General features: G+C 38.4%; 2 protein-coding genes across 15 annotated transcripts in view; one reads left to right on the forward strand and one right to left on the reverse strand.

Moving 5' to 3' along the window:
- The window catches only part of OTOL1 (otolin 1), a 189,595-nt gene that overhangs the window by 23,345 nt on the left and 151,459 nt on the right, over positions 1-14,791 (forward strand). For 3 of the 13 annotated variants that reach the window (XR_015161158.1, XM_086393276.1, XM_086393290.1), the window contains exon 2: positions 4,470-4,529. The exons of 9 other annotated variants lie outside the window; for them this stretch is intronic. The gene's annotated coding sequence lies outside the window, so the exon portion shown is untranslated. Of the gene's footprint in view, positions 1-4,469; positions 4,530-14,458; positions 14,552-14,791 lie in introns of all 13 variants that reach the window. One more of the 13 variants, XR_015161163.1, reaches the window with a different exon arrangement.
- SPTSSB (serine palmitoyltransferase small subunit B) overlaps positions 1-14,791 on the reverse strand; it is a 30,704-nt gene that overhangs the window by 14,728 nt on the left and 1,185 nt on the right. Inside the window, exons 2-3 of one of the 2 annotated variants that reach the window (XM_086393365.1) lie at positions 4,754-4,847; positions 4,450-4,527 (exon numbers count right to left, since the gene is read on the reverse strand). The gene's annotated coding sequence lies outside the window, so the exon portion shown is untranslated. The remainder of the gene's footprint in view (positions 1-4,449; positions 4,528-4,753; positions 4,848-14,791) is intronic. The other variant, XM_086393358.1, reaches the window with a different exon arrangement.

Here is a 14,791-nt window from a genome sequence, read left to right on the forward strand (position 1 = left end):
TTTTATTTCTTCTAGGTCCTTGTTAAACCTTTCTTGCATCTTCTCAATCCTTGTCTCCAGGCTATTTATCTGTGATTCCATTTTAATTTCAAGATTTTGGATCAATTTCACTATCATTATTTGGAATTCTTTATCAGGTAGATTCCCTATCTCTTCCTCTTTTGTTTGGTTTGGTGGGCATTTATCCTGTTCCTTTATCTGCTGGGTATTCCTCTGTCTCTTCATCTTGTTTAAATTGCTGAGTTTGGGAGTCCTTTCTGTATTCTGGCAGTTTGTGGAGTTCTCTTTACTGTGGCGTTTCCTCGCTGTGTGTGGGTATGTAGAGGTGGCTTGTCAAGGTTTCCTGGTTAGGGAAGCTTGTGTCGGTGTTCTGGTGGGTGGAGCTGTATTTCTTCTCTTTGTTCAGTCGCGCTAAAGAAACCCAGAGAGTCCCAAACAGGATAAACCCAAGGAGAAACACCCCAAGACACATATTAATCAAATTAACAAAGATCAAACACAAAGAACAAATATTAAAAGCAGCAAGGGAAAAACAACAAATAACACACAAGGGAATTCCCATAAGGATAACAGCTGATCTTTCAATAGAAACTCTTCAAGCCAGGAGGGAATGGCAAGACATACTTAAAATGATGAAAGAAAATAACCTACAGCCCAGATTATTGTACCCAGCAAGGATCTCATTCAAGTATGAAGGAGAAATCAAAAGCTTTTCAGACAAGCAAAAGCTGAGAGAATTCTGCACCACCAAACCAGCTCTCCAACAAATACTAAAGGATATTCTCTAGACAGGAAACACAAAAATGGTGTATAAACTCGAACCTAAAACAATAAAGTAAATGGCAACGGGATCATACTTATTAGTAATTACCTTAAACGTAAATGGGTTGAATGCCCCAACCAAAAGACAAAGACTGGCTGAATGGATACAAAAACAAGACCCCTACATATGTTGTCTACAAGAGACCCACCTCAAAACAGGGGACACATACAGACTGAAAGTGAAGGGCTGGAAAAAGATTTTCCATGCAAATTGGGACCAAAAGAAAGCAGGAGTCACAATACTCGTATCAGATAAATTAGACTTTAAAACAAAGGCTGTGAAAAGAGACAAAGAAGGTCACTACATAATGATCAAAGGATCAATCCAAGAAGAAGATATAATAATTATAAATATATATCCACCCAACATGGGAGCACCGCAGTATGTAAGACAAATCCTAACAAGTATGAAAGGAGAAATTAACAATAACACAATAATAGTGGGAGACTTTAATACCCCACTCACACTTATGGATAGATCAACTAAACAGAAAATTAACAAGGAAAAAAAAAAAACAAAACATGTATCTATAAAGCTCACTAAAGCAAAGCACAGTAAAATGAGGTATGGCAATAAAAGGCATTAAATTTATCAAATAAAAAAATAAATAAATAAAGTGCTGAAAAATTAAAAAAATAAATAAATAAAATGATAGTTGTAATTATAAAAAAAAAAAAAAAAAAAAGAAATAGAAGACTTTTTTTCCCAAGGAAGATCTGAAGGCAAGGAAGGTTGAGTTACTACAATACTGATTTGTCAAAAGCATACTTGTGAAGCATTTGTTCCCAGTGTTCCACCAAAGGAAATCTGGTTGCATAAGCAGTTGGTCAACTAAGACTCTTCCAATAGGATTTTCTAGTACTAATTTTCTGGTGTTTTTTGTTTTTTTTTTTGGTCCTTTGGGGGCAATTTTTTGGATGACATTGAATAGATTTACTCATAAAACTTTCAATTGCTTTTATTTTTCTGTTCTTCCTCCTTCTCCTCTTTCTTTTCCTCATTCTTCTGGCTTATTCTTTACATCGTATTGCATTATCTGGAAAGCTTTTGGTGATGAGTTCAATTTTTTGGTAACTAGTAACATTGAACTTGCATAGGTGTGATTTCTTTGTGAGAATAGTAAGATACTCTTACTGGTTTTTCGCTTTTTTTTCAATACCCTTTTACTGCCCTCACCTGACTTGCTTCTGTACCTCAGTTATCACTGCTTTTAAGAAAACGAATGGAGAGCTAGGCTGACTCCAAGGCTCATGGAGATAGATACAGCATTGTCGAGATGTTCTCTCTGCTAACCCCCAGCTCAGGGGAGATTTCCCTACTGGGTTGGTTAACAATGTAGGTCAGTTTCTAGGGTGGGATAGGGAGAGTTGAGAATGGAGGGGCAGGAGTTATAGAGTTATGTCAAGACATCATTGCTTTTAGGCGATTAAATTAATTAGATTTTGTAATCTGATACTTAGAAGTGAGTAACTTAAGTTAGATACTAAAAGAAAGAAGCATCAGTGCCAATTTAGCCTAGTGGATTCCTCATTCTTCTGGGCAGAATGGTATGGACATATTATGCTGGCTTCATTCTCCTTCACCTGCTCCCAGATGTGTGGGTACCTGCATGCTTCTAGTGAAAAGCAGAAAAGGGCTGAGCTCCAAGATTATTCTTCTAAATAAGTAACAATTGTTTGTTTCCTAAGAACATTGTTGATTCTCAAGGAGAAGGCTAATGGCAACTGGGCATATTAAGAAAAATATTTCAACCAATAGATTTGTTACCAATTTAACTATAGGCTCAAACTGGATGAGATGAAACATTCTTTGCCCTCTTTGAGAAAATATGGGCTTGTTTGTCAAGAATACCAGAGGAAATCTGCCAAGACAGAAAAATATTTGTGTTAAGACATTGTAGTAGGTTGAATGGTGACCCTGCAAAAGATACATCCACATCCAAAAACCTGTGAATATAACTTTATTTGGGAAAAGTGTCTTTGTGGAAGTAATTCAGTTATAGATCTCTGCAAAAGCTCATCTTAGATTACCCAGGCCATTGGATTTAAGATAAATCCAATGACAAGTGTCCTCAGAAGACAGGCATGGAAGCGAGGGCTAGTGAAGACAGGCAGAGATTGGAATTATGTAGCCATAAGCCAATAAGCCATCAGAAGCTGAAAGAAGAAAAGTAGAATGTCCCCTAGAGTCTTTAGAGGGGTTGCAGCCCTGCTGATACATTGATTTCAGACTTCTAGCCTCCAGAACTATCAGAGGATAATTTTCTTGCTTTCAGTCACTGACACTGTGGTCCAGTGTTACAGCAGCCCTAGGAAATGAATTCAGATCTCTTCCTTAAAGGTACTAGAATCGTATCATGTGGAATTCTCTTTAGGGAACAGAAACAGCATTTATTAAGTAGCACTGTGGCAGGCACTGGCTAAATGTTTAACTTAAATGATTCCTATTTTATGATGAAGAAATTGAGGCCCAAAGTCTCACAGTGACCACGTGAGGAGCTGGGTGAGAATCCAGGTGAGAATACTGCCAAGAGGCAGGGTGGTGAGTGTTTATGAGGCCTATCTCTGGATCCTCTCTGGGTTTGGCCCTGGCTAAGTTGCTCAATCCTTCAGACTCAATTTCCTCTACTAGAAAAAAAGGACTGATAGTAGAACTTCATTCATACAATTTCTGGGACTATTAAAAGGTGTAAAGTATTTAGAATAAAACATAGAAAGAAGGCCTAAGTGAATGTTAACTGTTACGATTATTATATGCTACACTAATATATTATTGCTGAGGCTATGAATACCAGGCAAAGAATAAATGAGAATGAGATCATTTCAAGGCAAAATGTGTGAACTTTGGAGAAGGAAATGGCAATCTATTTCAGTATTCTTGCCTGGGAAATCCCATGGACAGAGGAGCCTGGTGAGCTACAGACCATGGGGTCACAAGAGTCAAACATGACTTAGAAACTAAACCACTACAACACAGATTTAATAAAAGTGGGTATGTGGCCAGTGGTAGTCAAGGCTTTTTCCACTCCATTTCCTTTTCTTTGTTTCTTAAAAATAAAATAAGTTGAAAGAAAATGAATGTCCCATATGAAGATTGACTAGCCTTACTTGCATTAACATTTTTTATGAAAATGTTTTTATTTTATCAAATTTCTCTCTTAATTTGGTTAACTGAGAACTTATTGAAACATTTACTCCTTTCTTGTATCAGAAGTCTTCCAGGATAAGACAGTGCTCCATTTAAATAAAAAATGAAGGATGCAGAAACAGAGCAGCTTTAACCAGCAGACCCATAAATAAGATAGTAGCTGGTGCTATGTAATCCTTACCTTGGCATTTGTACTAGAATTGGCCAGCGGTTCTTAACCAGGAGGCCAATAACTTGCTGTGTGTGCGAGGGGGGAGGATGTGGAATCTATGAACCCCTTGAAATGTTTTCAAATTTTGCATAGACATTTTTTGATATCCATTTCAAAGTGCTAGTCCCTCAGTCATGTCTGAGTCTTTGCGACCCCATGGACAGTAGCCCGCCAGGCTCCTCAGTCCATGGAATTCTCCAGGCCAAGAATGCTGGAGTTGGTAGCCACTCTGTTCTCTAGGGGATCTTCCTAACCTAAGGAATCATACCTGTGTCTCCTGCATTGCAGGCAGATTCTTTACCATCTGAGACATCAGAGAAGCCCACTTCAAAGGAGCCTGTAATGTCTGTAAGTTAAGAACCACTGTTTCAAAGCCTCATTATTAAAGCTAATTGCACATTTCAGTCCTATATATCTTAAGTGCCTTTGTAAAATCAAATATATCGTAAATGTTTCATGGTTGCTTAAGTGAGAACCAGAAACTTTATCTCATTAAAGATGTCATCTTCTAAGGAAAAGGGGCAGATTTCTAAAAACAATACTCCATGATATAACCAGAAGAATTTACGTACCTAGGAGAGTCCAGGTCTGGGGTCTTGTCCTTGTTTCCCCTGGGGAATGATTCTGTGTGTATTACTTCTCCTCTCTGGGTTGCAGTTTCTTCATCTGTGAAATTAAGATTTGAATTAAATAAACTCAAAGATGACTTCAAACTTTAAAACAATTCTATTCTATATAAAAGGTCTTTAAACCTTAGAGAGATGATCTCCCACAGAATTCTAGAATGTATTATATTAATAAAAACAAGGTATCAGAAACCAGCCTTATTTTAAAATTTAGTTTTAGAGAAGGTTACAGTTTGAGGACATGCCATTGACTAGTGACTCCCAATGTACTCTGAGGATTATAAGGTACCACATTACTATCTATGATGGGGTTGAAGGGAGGCCCCAGGTGGGACAAGAGAGAGAATCTAAGAGCCCCCATCTCACTTATATCAGGATAGACTGCTTTTAATCTGCTTTAAACACTAGGTTTCTGGGTTTTCTATATTTTCTATAAACAAAAACACTAGATTTTATTTATAGAAAAAATATTTCATGATTTTAATTAGTCTCTGTTGATATCTATATGAGGGGAAAAGGAAAAATATTAGTTAATCATTGTATTTAAACATTCTTCTTTGACAAAGCACTTGAAGCAGAGACAGAAGCTCTAAGGCTTGTTTCCTGTTTTGTCATTTATTAGCTGTATCACATCAGGCAAGTCAGATAGTCTTTCTGAAGCTCTGGCCTTGTGTATAGAATGGTGGTGCTAGTGGTAAAGAATCTGCCTGCCAGTGCAGGAGACAGAAGAGACACGCGTTCAATCCCTGGATTGGGAAATCCCCTGGAGGAGGACCTGGCAACACACTCCAGTGTTCTTGACTGGAAAATTCCATGGACAGAGGAGCCTGGCGGGTTACAGTCCATGGGGCTACAGAGTCATACATGACTGAGCACAAGCACAATAGAATGATGATAATATTTTTTTCACAGGTGAATTATAAGAATTAAATGAAATGATATTTGTGAAATTGTTTTGTAATTGGTGAAGCATTTTATAAAGTAGGTGAGTTTTTTACTCACTTATGGTGAGTAGGACTTTAGTGATGAGTTCTAGGGCTCTGCATCTTGTCCTGACCATTGTAGCATTTTTGTCCATCTGAATTATGTCAGAGAGAGTATCACTTCAGTTCCATCGCCCATTTGTGTCTGACTCTTTGCGACCCCATGGACTGCAGCACACCAGGCCTCCCTGTCCATCACCAACTCCCCGGGTTTACTCAAACTCATGTCCATTGAGTCGGTGATACCATCCAACCACCTCACCCTCTGTCATCCCCTTCTCTTCCCACCTGCAATCTTTCCCAGAATCAGGGTCTTTTCAAATGAGTCAGTTCTTCACATCAGGTGGCCAAAGGATTGGAGTTTCCGCTTCAACATCAGTCCTTCCAATGAATATTCAGGACTGATCTCCTTTAGGATGGACTGGTTGGATCTCCTTGCTGTCCAAGGGACTCTCAAGAGTCTTCTCCAACACCACAGTTCAAAAGCATCAATTCTTTGGCACTCAGCTTTCTTTTTAGTCCAACTCTCACCTCCATACATGACTACTGGAAAAACCATAGCCTTGACCAGACGGACCTTTGCTGGCAAAGTAATGTCTCTGCTTTTTAATATGCTGTCTAGGTTGGTCATAGCTTTTCTTCCAAGGAGTAAGCGTCTTTTAATTTCATGGCTGCAATCACCATCTGCAGTGATTTTGGAGCCCAGAAAAATAAAGTCTGCCACTGTTTCTCCATCTATTTGCCATGAAGTGATGGGACCAGATGTCATGACCTTAGTTTTCTGAATGTTGAGCTTTAAGCCAACTTTTTCACTCTCCTCTTTCACTTTCATCAAGAGGCTCTTTAGTTCTTTGCTTTCTGCCATAAGGGTGGTGTCATCTGCATCTCTGCAGAAGTTATTGATATTTCTCCATGTAATCTTGATTCCAGCTTGTGCTTCATCCAGCCCAGAGAAAGTATAGGTGGTCAAATTTGCAGATGAACCAGAGTTATGGGATGGAGTTATAAAAGATTTAGTTGATTACAGAATCCCAAGAATGACCAAGGGTAAAACTCTGAGAAAAATACGAAGTCTTGTTCTTCAGTTAAAAAAGTTAATTGTCCAAGGATAACATAGGGGAAAATGTGGCCAACAATCAATTAAAATAAAAAAGGCTAAGGAATTTTATTTGACTTCAAGTTCATTATGAACCAATAGTGTCATGAAATGGTTTACAAAGAAGTGATCCAGTTGTCTTAGTCTGTTTGGTTTATTATAACAAAATACCATAGACTGTTATAAATAACAGAAATTCATTTCTCATGGTTCTGGAGACTAGGAAGTCTAAGATCAAGGCACCAGTGTGGTTGTGTTCTGGCCAAGTCCTCTTTCTATTCCTAGTTACTACCTTCTGGCTGGTCAAAGGGACAAGGGATCACTCCAGAGCCTGAAGAACACTAATGTCATCATGAAGATCCCATTCTCACAACTAAAGCACCTCTCAAAGGACCCACCTCCTAATACCATCTCCTATGGGGGTCAGGATTTGACATATGAATTTTGAGGGGGAAACATTTGGACCATAGCACCAATATTCTTTATATTTATAGAAGTGTTGTGCCACAGATAAGAAAAGGGGGCCACAGCTCTTGGCTTTGGTTAGCATCCTTCTTCCATCTGATGAAAACAGTCACTCCAGGAAGCTGACCATGTCCTCAGGAAGCCAGATGGAGAAAATCTGGAAGGCTTCCAACAGGAAAGGTTGCAAGAAGATTTGGGGGGAAGGAATGTATCATGGAAGTCTTAAAAGATCTAAGAGATTTTAAATGGTGTTATAAGCTACGATGGAGGGAAAGGTTTGGAATTGTTTTATTGTTTTCAGAGGTTAATCTCAGGAAAAACTAGGGAATTCCCTGGTGGTTCAGTGGTTGGGACTCAGCCCTTTCACTGTGGCGGCCTGGGTTCAATCCCTGATTGGGGAACTAAGATACCATAAGCTGTGTGACATGGCCACAGACAAAAACAAAAAACTCAAGAAAAACTTTAAACAGTAAGAGTAATCTAAAGGGGAAAGGGTTAGCTGACTGAAGTAATGAGAATTCCATTAGGGAACTGTTCACAGATCTGGATAATACCTTCTGGGGGTTGCTAACAATCAGGAGGAAGGGTTGAAGAAGATATTATTAAGCTTTCATCAAATCTAAGGTGCTATTTCCATAATAGAATTCAATATCCCATTGGAGAATGATTTGCTTCATTAATTTTTTTCCATAATAAGAGAATATGGATTTTGAAATTGGCAAACTGGAGTTTGCTGTCATGTGATATTCAGGATATTGATTAACCTCTATAAACATCAGTTAAGTGTTGGTAACACAGAGATGATTAGTTATTTCTGTGTTGTTGTAAAGATTATATAACATTGGTAAAGGATACTTAATGGAGCCTGGTTTTAATAATGGCTCAAAGATGGTAACTTTTATCAGAATATTATTTGTTCCTCTTATTTTCTACATGCATTTTATAGTTTCTCCTAAGAGAGTCCTTGTAGGTGACTCTTTTGAACTCATAAAGCACAAGTGATGTAACTGGGTAAAATGGTGACTCTCAAGAGTCTGGGAGAAAGAATTCACCCTGTAGGTCATGGAGCGGGGTACCATATCATCTATTTTACATTTGCATCAGGGTTTCCTAAATGGAGGAAACCTGTAGAACCACTCTTTTTGTCCTGAATTATAACATGATTTTCCTGCCCATCAAGATCAGAACTAGGCCAACCTGATTGATTTTTCCTTTGTTTAAAGTTTTGCAATAAGATATCCTATTAAAAATTTAATGACCAAGCTCTCCCTTGTGGAGTAAAATATCTGCAGCCTAAAAAGAGTTGGTAATTGAAGTATCAGGGTTTGTTACAAATTCTTACTCTAATTTTTTTCTATCCATAAAATGACTCTAAGCTAGCTTTAATTAAAAATTACTCTTCAATGGATGAGTTAATAAAGGAGAATCAGTTTGCTTTTAGGAAAAGATAAAAAAAAAAGAGAGAGAGATTCCCCTATGATTGGGGAAGAGGCGAAAAGAATTCTCTTTAACAGCAGTAGAGGGAAATGTTAAAATTACTAGGTTTCCACAGATAGTTACAAGTTGGCATTTCACCTTATTTAGAAGGTAATAAGCACAGTATTTGAAGAAGTACTAGGATTATCCTGATTACAGATCTCACACAAAAAGGATTATTAAACTTCCAAAAGAAACAAAAAAGATTATATAACACTCAGGTTTAGATAAGGCTTGACTTCAAATAAAATTTTTTCCCACTTTTCTTTCTTCTTCTGCATCAGTAAATTATCGGGCATGACATCTTATGAGGCACAAGTATGTTCTAGAACAGAGATGAACTGGCATGTTGGCTGGTGGATGTGAGAGAAGCAGAGGTATTATTGCCTCAGAAAAATTGCTTTGGACATGCCATCTTGAGCACTTTTCCTTTTTTAATTTTCTTATTCAATTTCTACTTATATTCATTTCCAAATTCTCCTTTTAATCTTTTCAGAGATCTTGAGCCCAAAGTGATAACTTTAGCCCTAATGGACATCCTTTGATTTTTTAATGGAGCCAAAAGGGCAGGGATGTGATATTTGGATAGCAAATGGTCACCAAGGAAACCACCATTCTGTACTGATAATGATAGTGGATATTTATTGAGCAACTTATGTGTCAGAATTTTATATGTATTACCTTAGTCCACTTAAACAACACTACACCAGAGGCACTATTTCTATATCCATTTTACAAATGAGGAAACTGAGGCATTGAGAAACTTAAATAGTGACCCAAAGTCTCACAGTTAACGTTGAGAACACACTCTTAACTACTGTTCTTCCAGACTGCCTCTCTTGGCAGAGACGTCTGGTTACAACCTGGCAAATCATCCATCCATCCGTCCATCTAGTCAAATATTCAGTAAGCATGTACTAGGGGTATATAAGGAGAAGGCAATGGCACCCCACTCCAGTACTCTTACCTGGAAAATCCATGGATGGAGGAGCCTGGTAGGCTGCAGTCCATGGGGTCACTAAGAGTCGGACACGACTGAGCGACTTCACTTTCACGTTTTACTTTCATGCATTGGAGAAGGCAATGGCAACCCACTCCAGTGTTCTTGCCTGAAGAATTCCAGGGCCGGCAGAGCCTGGTGGGCTGCCATCTACGGGGTCGCACAGAGTCGGACACGACTAAAGCGACTTAGCAGCAGCAGCAGTAGCAGCAGGGATATATAAACTGTGAATAACACTGACGTACTCTCTTCAGACCACTTTTTAGCGAGGAGGAGAGACAGTTACACAGGCATCCCATACACTGTGATAGGTGCTATGACAGGGAAGTGGAGGGTCCTCTGGGGCATGGAAAGAGGCTCTAATCTAAACTAGAAGCGAGTGTCAGGACAAGCAGGTCAAAAAGTTCTTGTCCTCATCATTGTGTGCTCTGACTACTCTGTGACAAAGGGCATATGAGGTAACCCGAAAGAAAGGTCTTTGAAGCAAGGCCTGTGTTGTTCCCCCAGTACTTGACATATGGTGGCTGCTCAATTAAAATATATTTACTAAATAAATGAGAATTTGAATGCTCCATAACGACTCTATTACAACGGGAGGTTTTTATTTCTAACCTGACTCTTAAACACTTCTGGTCGAAGCCTAAAATAAATGTTCCCTTTTGACTTAAAAAATAATCAAGTCCCTGATCCCTTTTAAGCCATTTTCTTAAAGTCCTATTTCAGGCGAGCTGCCACACCCATTATATTTTACTAGAACAGTGTGTTCTCAGGTATCTTTTAAGTATCAGATATCAGATATCTCAGGTATCTTTAATCCTGAGGAGAGACTGTGGGTTGGCCTGGGAAAACAGGTTGCTTTTTCCCTTTTCTCCGGTTGATCGGTGGGGTTCCTATGTTCTGTAGTTCTGAAAGATCTATTCTCCTTTCACCTTTCCAGAGAGGCCTGGACATTTTTTTCCACTCAAACTCTCCCGTACTCTCTTCACTCTTTCAAAAGGTGTTAACTTTGGGAAAGTGGTTCTCAATCATTGACCACACAATCCTCTTGCAGACTACAAGAATCCAGGGCACAGCAAGAGAGAAAAGCCAGAAGAAACTGAAATACCAGGCTAATGATTTTCCTTAACAATAATTTTTGTTGTCATAAGGCGGTGTTTTATTTGGGTTGTAGTTCTTTAAAAAAGGCAAGAAGTTCTGTCTTCCTTGTTCTTGCTTGGAATGTTAGGGCTAATGTAATATTTTCTTTGGTGAAACAGCAGTAAATTCAAGGTAATAAAACAATGCTGACGGGAAGGGGAAATGAAGCTCCTGGGGGAAAAAATTAACTTGGAGCAGGTAATCCTCATGGCCCATCCCATACATGATCTTTATATTATCGAATTACATAACTGTACTTCCTAGCCTGATGCCACAGTTTAAAATTGTAACTTGTTCCCTTCCCTGTTTAATTTTTTTCCAGAGCCCTTATCTCCTACTCATGCACTGTATAATTCACTTAAAAATTACATATTTATATGACAGCCCCTCTGGAATGTTAAGTTCCTTAAGGGTAGGAATTTTGTCTGTTTTATTACTCATCCAGGGCCTAGAATTGTCCTGGTACAGAGTAGATGCACCATAAATATGTTGAATAAAAGAAGCATTAATCCTGATCAAAGCAATATTAATAAATAATAACTACAATCAGATTTTTCCTACATGGATTTAATTTATAGACAATTGGTTGGACATTTAAACTATTTTACAGAAATCTGACAAAACATGACAATACAATCTCTATAAAACCCTCAATGGTCAAAAATTGCATGGAACCCATTTTCATCAGCATGGTACGCTCTTCTAAACATATATATGGAAGGATAAGCTTGACCTGGTGAGAATGGAAAATCCTGAGGTTTCCTGATGCAGGTGGATTTGCTTGAATCCCTAAAGCTAAGGGTATGCTTTGGCTCAGTGTGCTCATACCTGTTCCTGGCAACAAGTTCAGGTGTTAGTGACTACCCCTCTGAAACTCAGACTGACTAATTTTATCTTCCCATTTTTTAACAAAACATTATCTCCAATTCCATGGTTTTTAGTAGAGGATCAGGTAGTTTATAGAAACTCAAAATATAGAAGTTGAGTAGAGGAGAATATTAATTATTTGGAATCCTCTATATTTGAGATTGTTAAAACCACTAGAGATGCTTCCCAGCGGTGACATGTCAGTGTGCTCTGAGTACTATCGTGGCTGCTCCAGCTCTTCCTTTCTTCTTAAGACTTCTACTTCCGAGCCATTCTAGTGCAAGTGAAACTGGGGTTGTCTAAGTGTCAGACAAGTACACTTTTGGCTGAGATTCAGGTCCCCTCCTTCTCTAACCTACTGTGGCTTCTCTCAACAACTGGCCTGAAGAACTGATAAAGGACTAGACTTATCTAGAAACGGGAGGAATGACTGGCCTCACTGAACTTGTATTAATCTAATGAGTGCATGAGTTAAAAAAGTTAGGGTATTGCAAACCAGTTCTCTATAGGACTGCATTAAAGACATTTGACATTTCAAAACAGAGAAAAGCTTGGGCAGGTGTGTTGCTGCTGCTGCTGCTAAGTCACTTCAGTCGTGTCCGACTCTGTGTGACCCCATAGACGGCAGCCCACCAGGCTCCCCCGTCCCTGGGATTCTCCAGGCAAGAACACTGGAGTGAGTTGCCATTTCCTTCTCCAAGGCTGAAAATCACATTTGTATTACGTGTATCACTCAATTATTTCATCTATTTCAATGTGGCCCTTAGGAAAGAGCTTCATGTAAACTATTGGTCTAGTGGTACATGAAGATTCATGAACTCCAAATTCTGAACCTATATATTCTTTTAATATCTTGTATAATTTATTAAAAACAGCTCAGTAAAGAGAGATAATTCAAACACCATACAATTCACCCAAAGCACACAATTCAGTGATGTTTAGTATACTAATAGTTATGCAACCATTACTAATCGCTTTTAGACCATTTTTGTTAGCCCATAAAGACACCTTGTACCCTTTAGCAGTAACTCCCCATTCCTGCTCAACTTCACCCCTGCCCCCCCACTTCAGTCATACTTAACCACACACACACAAAATCTTCTTTCTGTCTATAGGTTTGCCTGTTGTGGACATATTATATAGATGGAATTATACAATATATGGTCTTTCACTTAGTATAGTCTTAGATGTTCATCCATGCTGTGGCACATATTTTTTCCTTTTCATTGCTGAATAATATTCCATTATTCCATTCCATATCACATTTTATCTATCCATTCACCAGTCAATGGATACTTGAGTTGAGGTCTCTTTTTGCATATTATAAGTAATGCTGCAGTGAACATCAGTGCACAAGTTCTTACATGGACCTAGATTTTCAATTCTCTTGGATAATACTTAGGAGTGAAATTATATGAGTTAAATGGCTGGGCCATAATGGTAAATTTCAGTTTTTTGAGGAATTCACAACCTATCTTCCACAGCAACTCACTCATTTTACATTCCCACCAGCAATAAAAAACCAGCAATGCTGGTTCTAATTCTCCACTCTCTCTCCAACAACCGTTACTATCTTTCTTTTTGATTAGAGTCTTTTTGGTTGGTATAAAGTGGTATCATGTGTTTTTGATATTTATTTCCCTAATGGCTAATGATGGTAAGCACCTCTTCATGTGTAGATTAGCTGTTTACCCATCTTCTTTAGAGAAATACCTGAAGTCCCTTGCCCATTATAAAATGGGTTAGTTCTTTTTTAGTTGTTGAGTTTTTTCTCTTTTGCCTTAAGAACAGGGGATGGCTGGAAGAAGAGAGCCTCAGACCGTTCACTTGCTCTTGACTAAAATAGAGCTTCTGCAACCCTGGTGGTGGATGAGATGCTGGTGGCCTATTTTCTTGGGACATAACATAGCCCTCAACTGTGATCTAGGTTGAAAGTGAGCCCAGTGTTCTTGGCTGCACTCCCCCTCAGAGTGGAGCACCATCATGTCCAGGTGGAGTTGGTGAAGGAAGTGGGTTGTAGCTCAGAATCCAAGCTCTTGCTGTTCTTACTGAAACTTAATAGATTGTCTTTAACAAAGTTTTCTTCATTTGTTTTATTTCCTCAGGACAATTTCTAGAGACCAAATAGTTGTTTATGTACAATTTTCAACAGTAATTTTAAAGTTATTGTTGTTTTGCTTGAGAGGGTAGGTTCACAGAGTTCCTCATACCACCATATTGGAAGTTGAGTCCCATTTGGATAATTTTTAATGAAGATTTTCCATCTTGTATACTTGGTAGTAAAATAGTTTATGCTGACATAAAAGCCCAGTAGATATAGAATTACAAAGGACAGTTTTTACATATTTGCAAATTTACAAACAGAGGTCTAAGAAAGCTAACTGAAGTTGAGGATTGGTTGACTTTCAACTTCATATCCACTACATTTCTAGAATGCCCATGAATTTGGTTGGCAAATCATTGCTAATTTGTTGTTATCAAATAGTTGTATAGAAATCTTTGGGTAATGAGAGTAATAGTACATTTCACACATTTGCTGTTGCTCTAGTAATCTATGTGTAAAACCATCAACAGCCATTGAAACAATCATCAAAATGATGCCTGTTTTATGGACTTATGGATTCCAGGGGTGGAAGAGAGGGATTGGATGAATCAAGAGATTGGGATTGACATATACACACTACTTCTCGCCTCGGAAATCCCATGGACAGAGGAGCCTGGTGAGTTGCAGTATATGGGATAGCAAAGAATCAGACACAACTGAGCAACTAAACAACAACTTATAAAACAGATAACACAGGTAGCACAGGGAACTCTACTCAGTGCTCTGTGGTGACCTACATGGGAAGGAAATCCAAAAAAGAGGAGTTATAGCTGATTCACTTTGCTCTACAACAGAAACTAACACAACATTGTAAAGCACTATCCTCCAATAAAAACCAATTAAAATAACAATAAAA

Source organism: Bos grunniens, chromosome 1, assembly GCF_055505025.1.
Source record: "Bos grunniens cultivar Pamir isolate PY7600 chromosome 1, Bosgru_T2T1.0, whole genome shotgun sequence".
Lineage (NCBI taxonomy): Eukaryota > Metazoa > Chordata > Mammalia > Artiodactyla > Bovidae > Bos > Bos grunniens.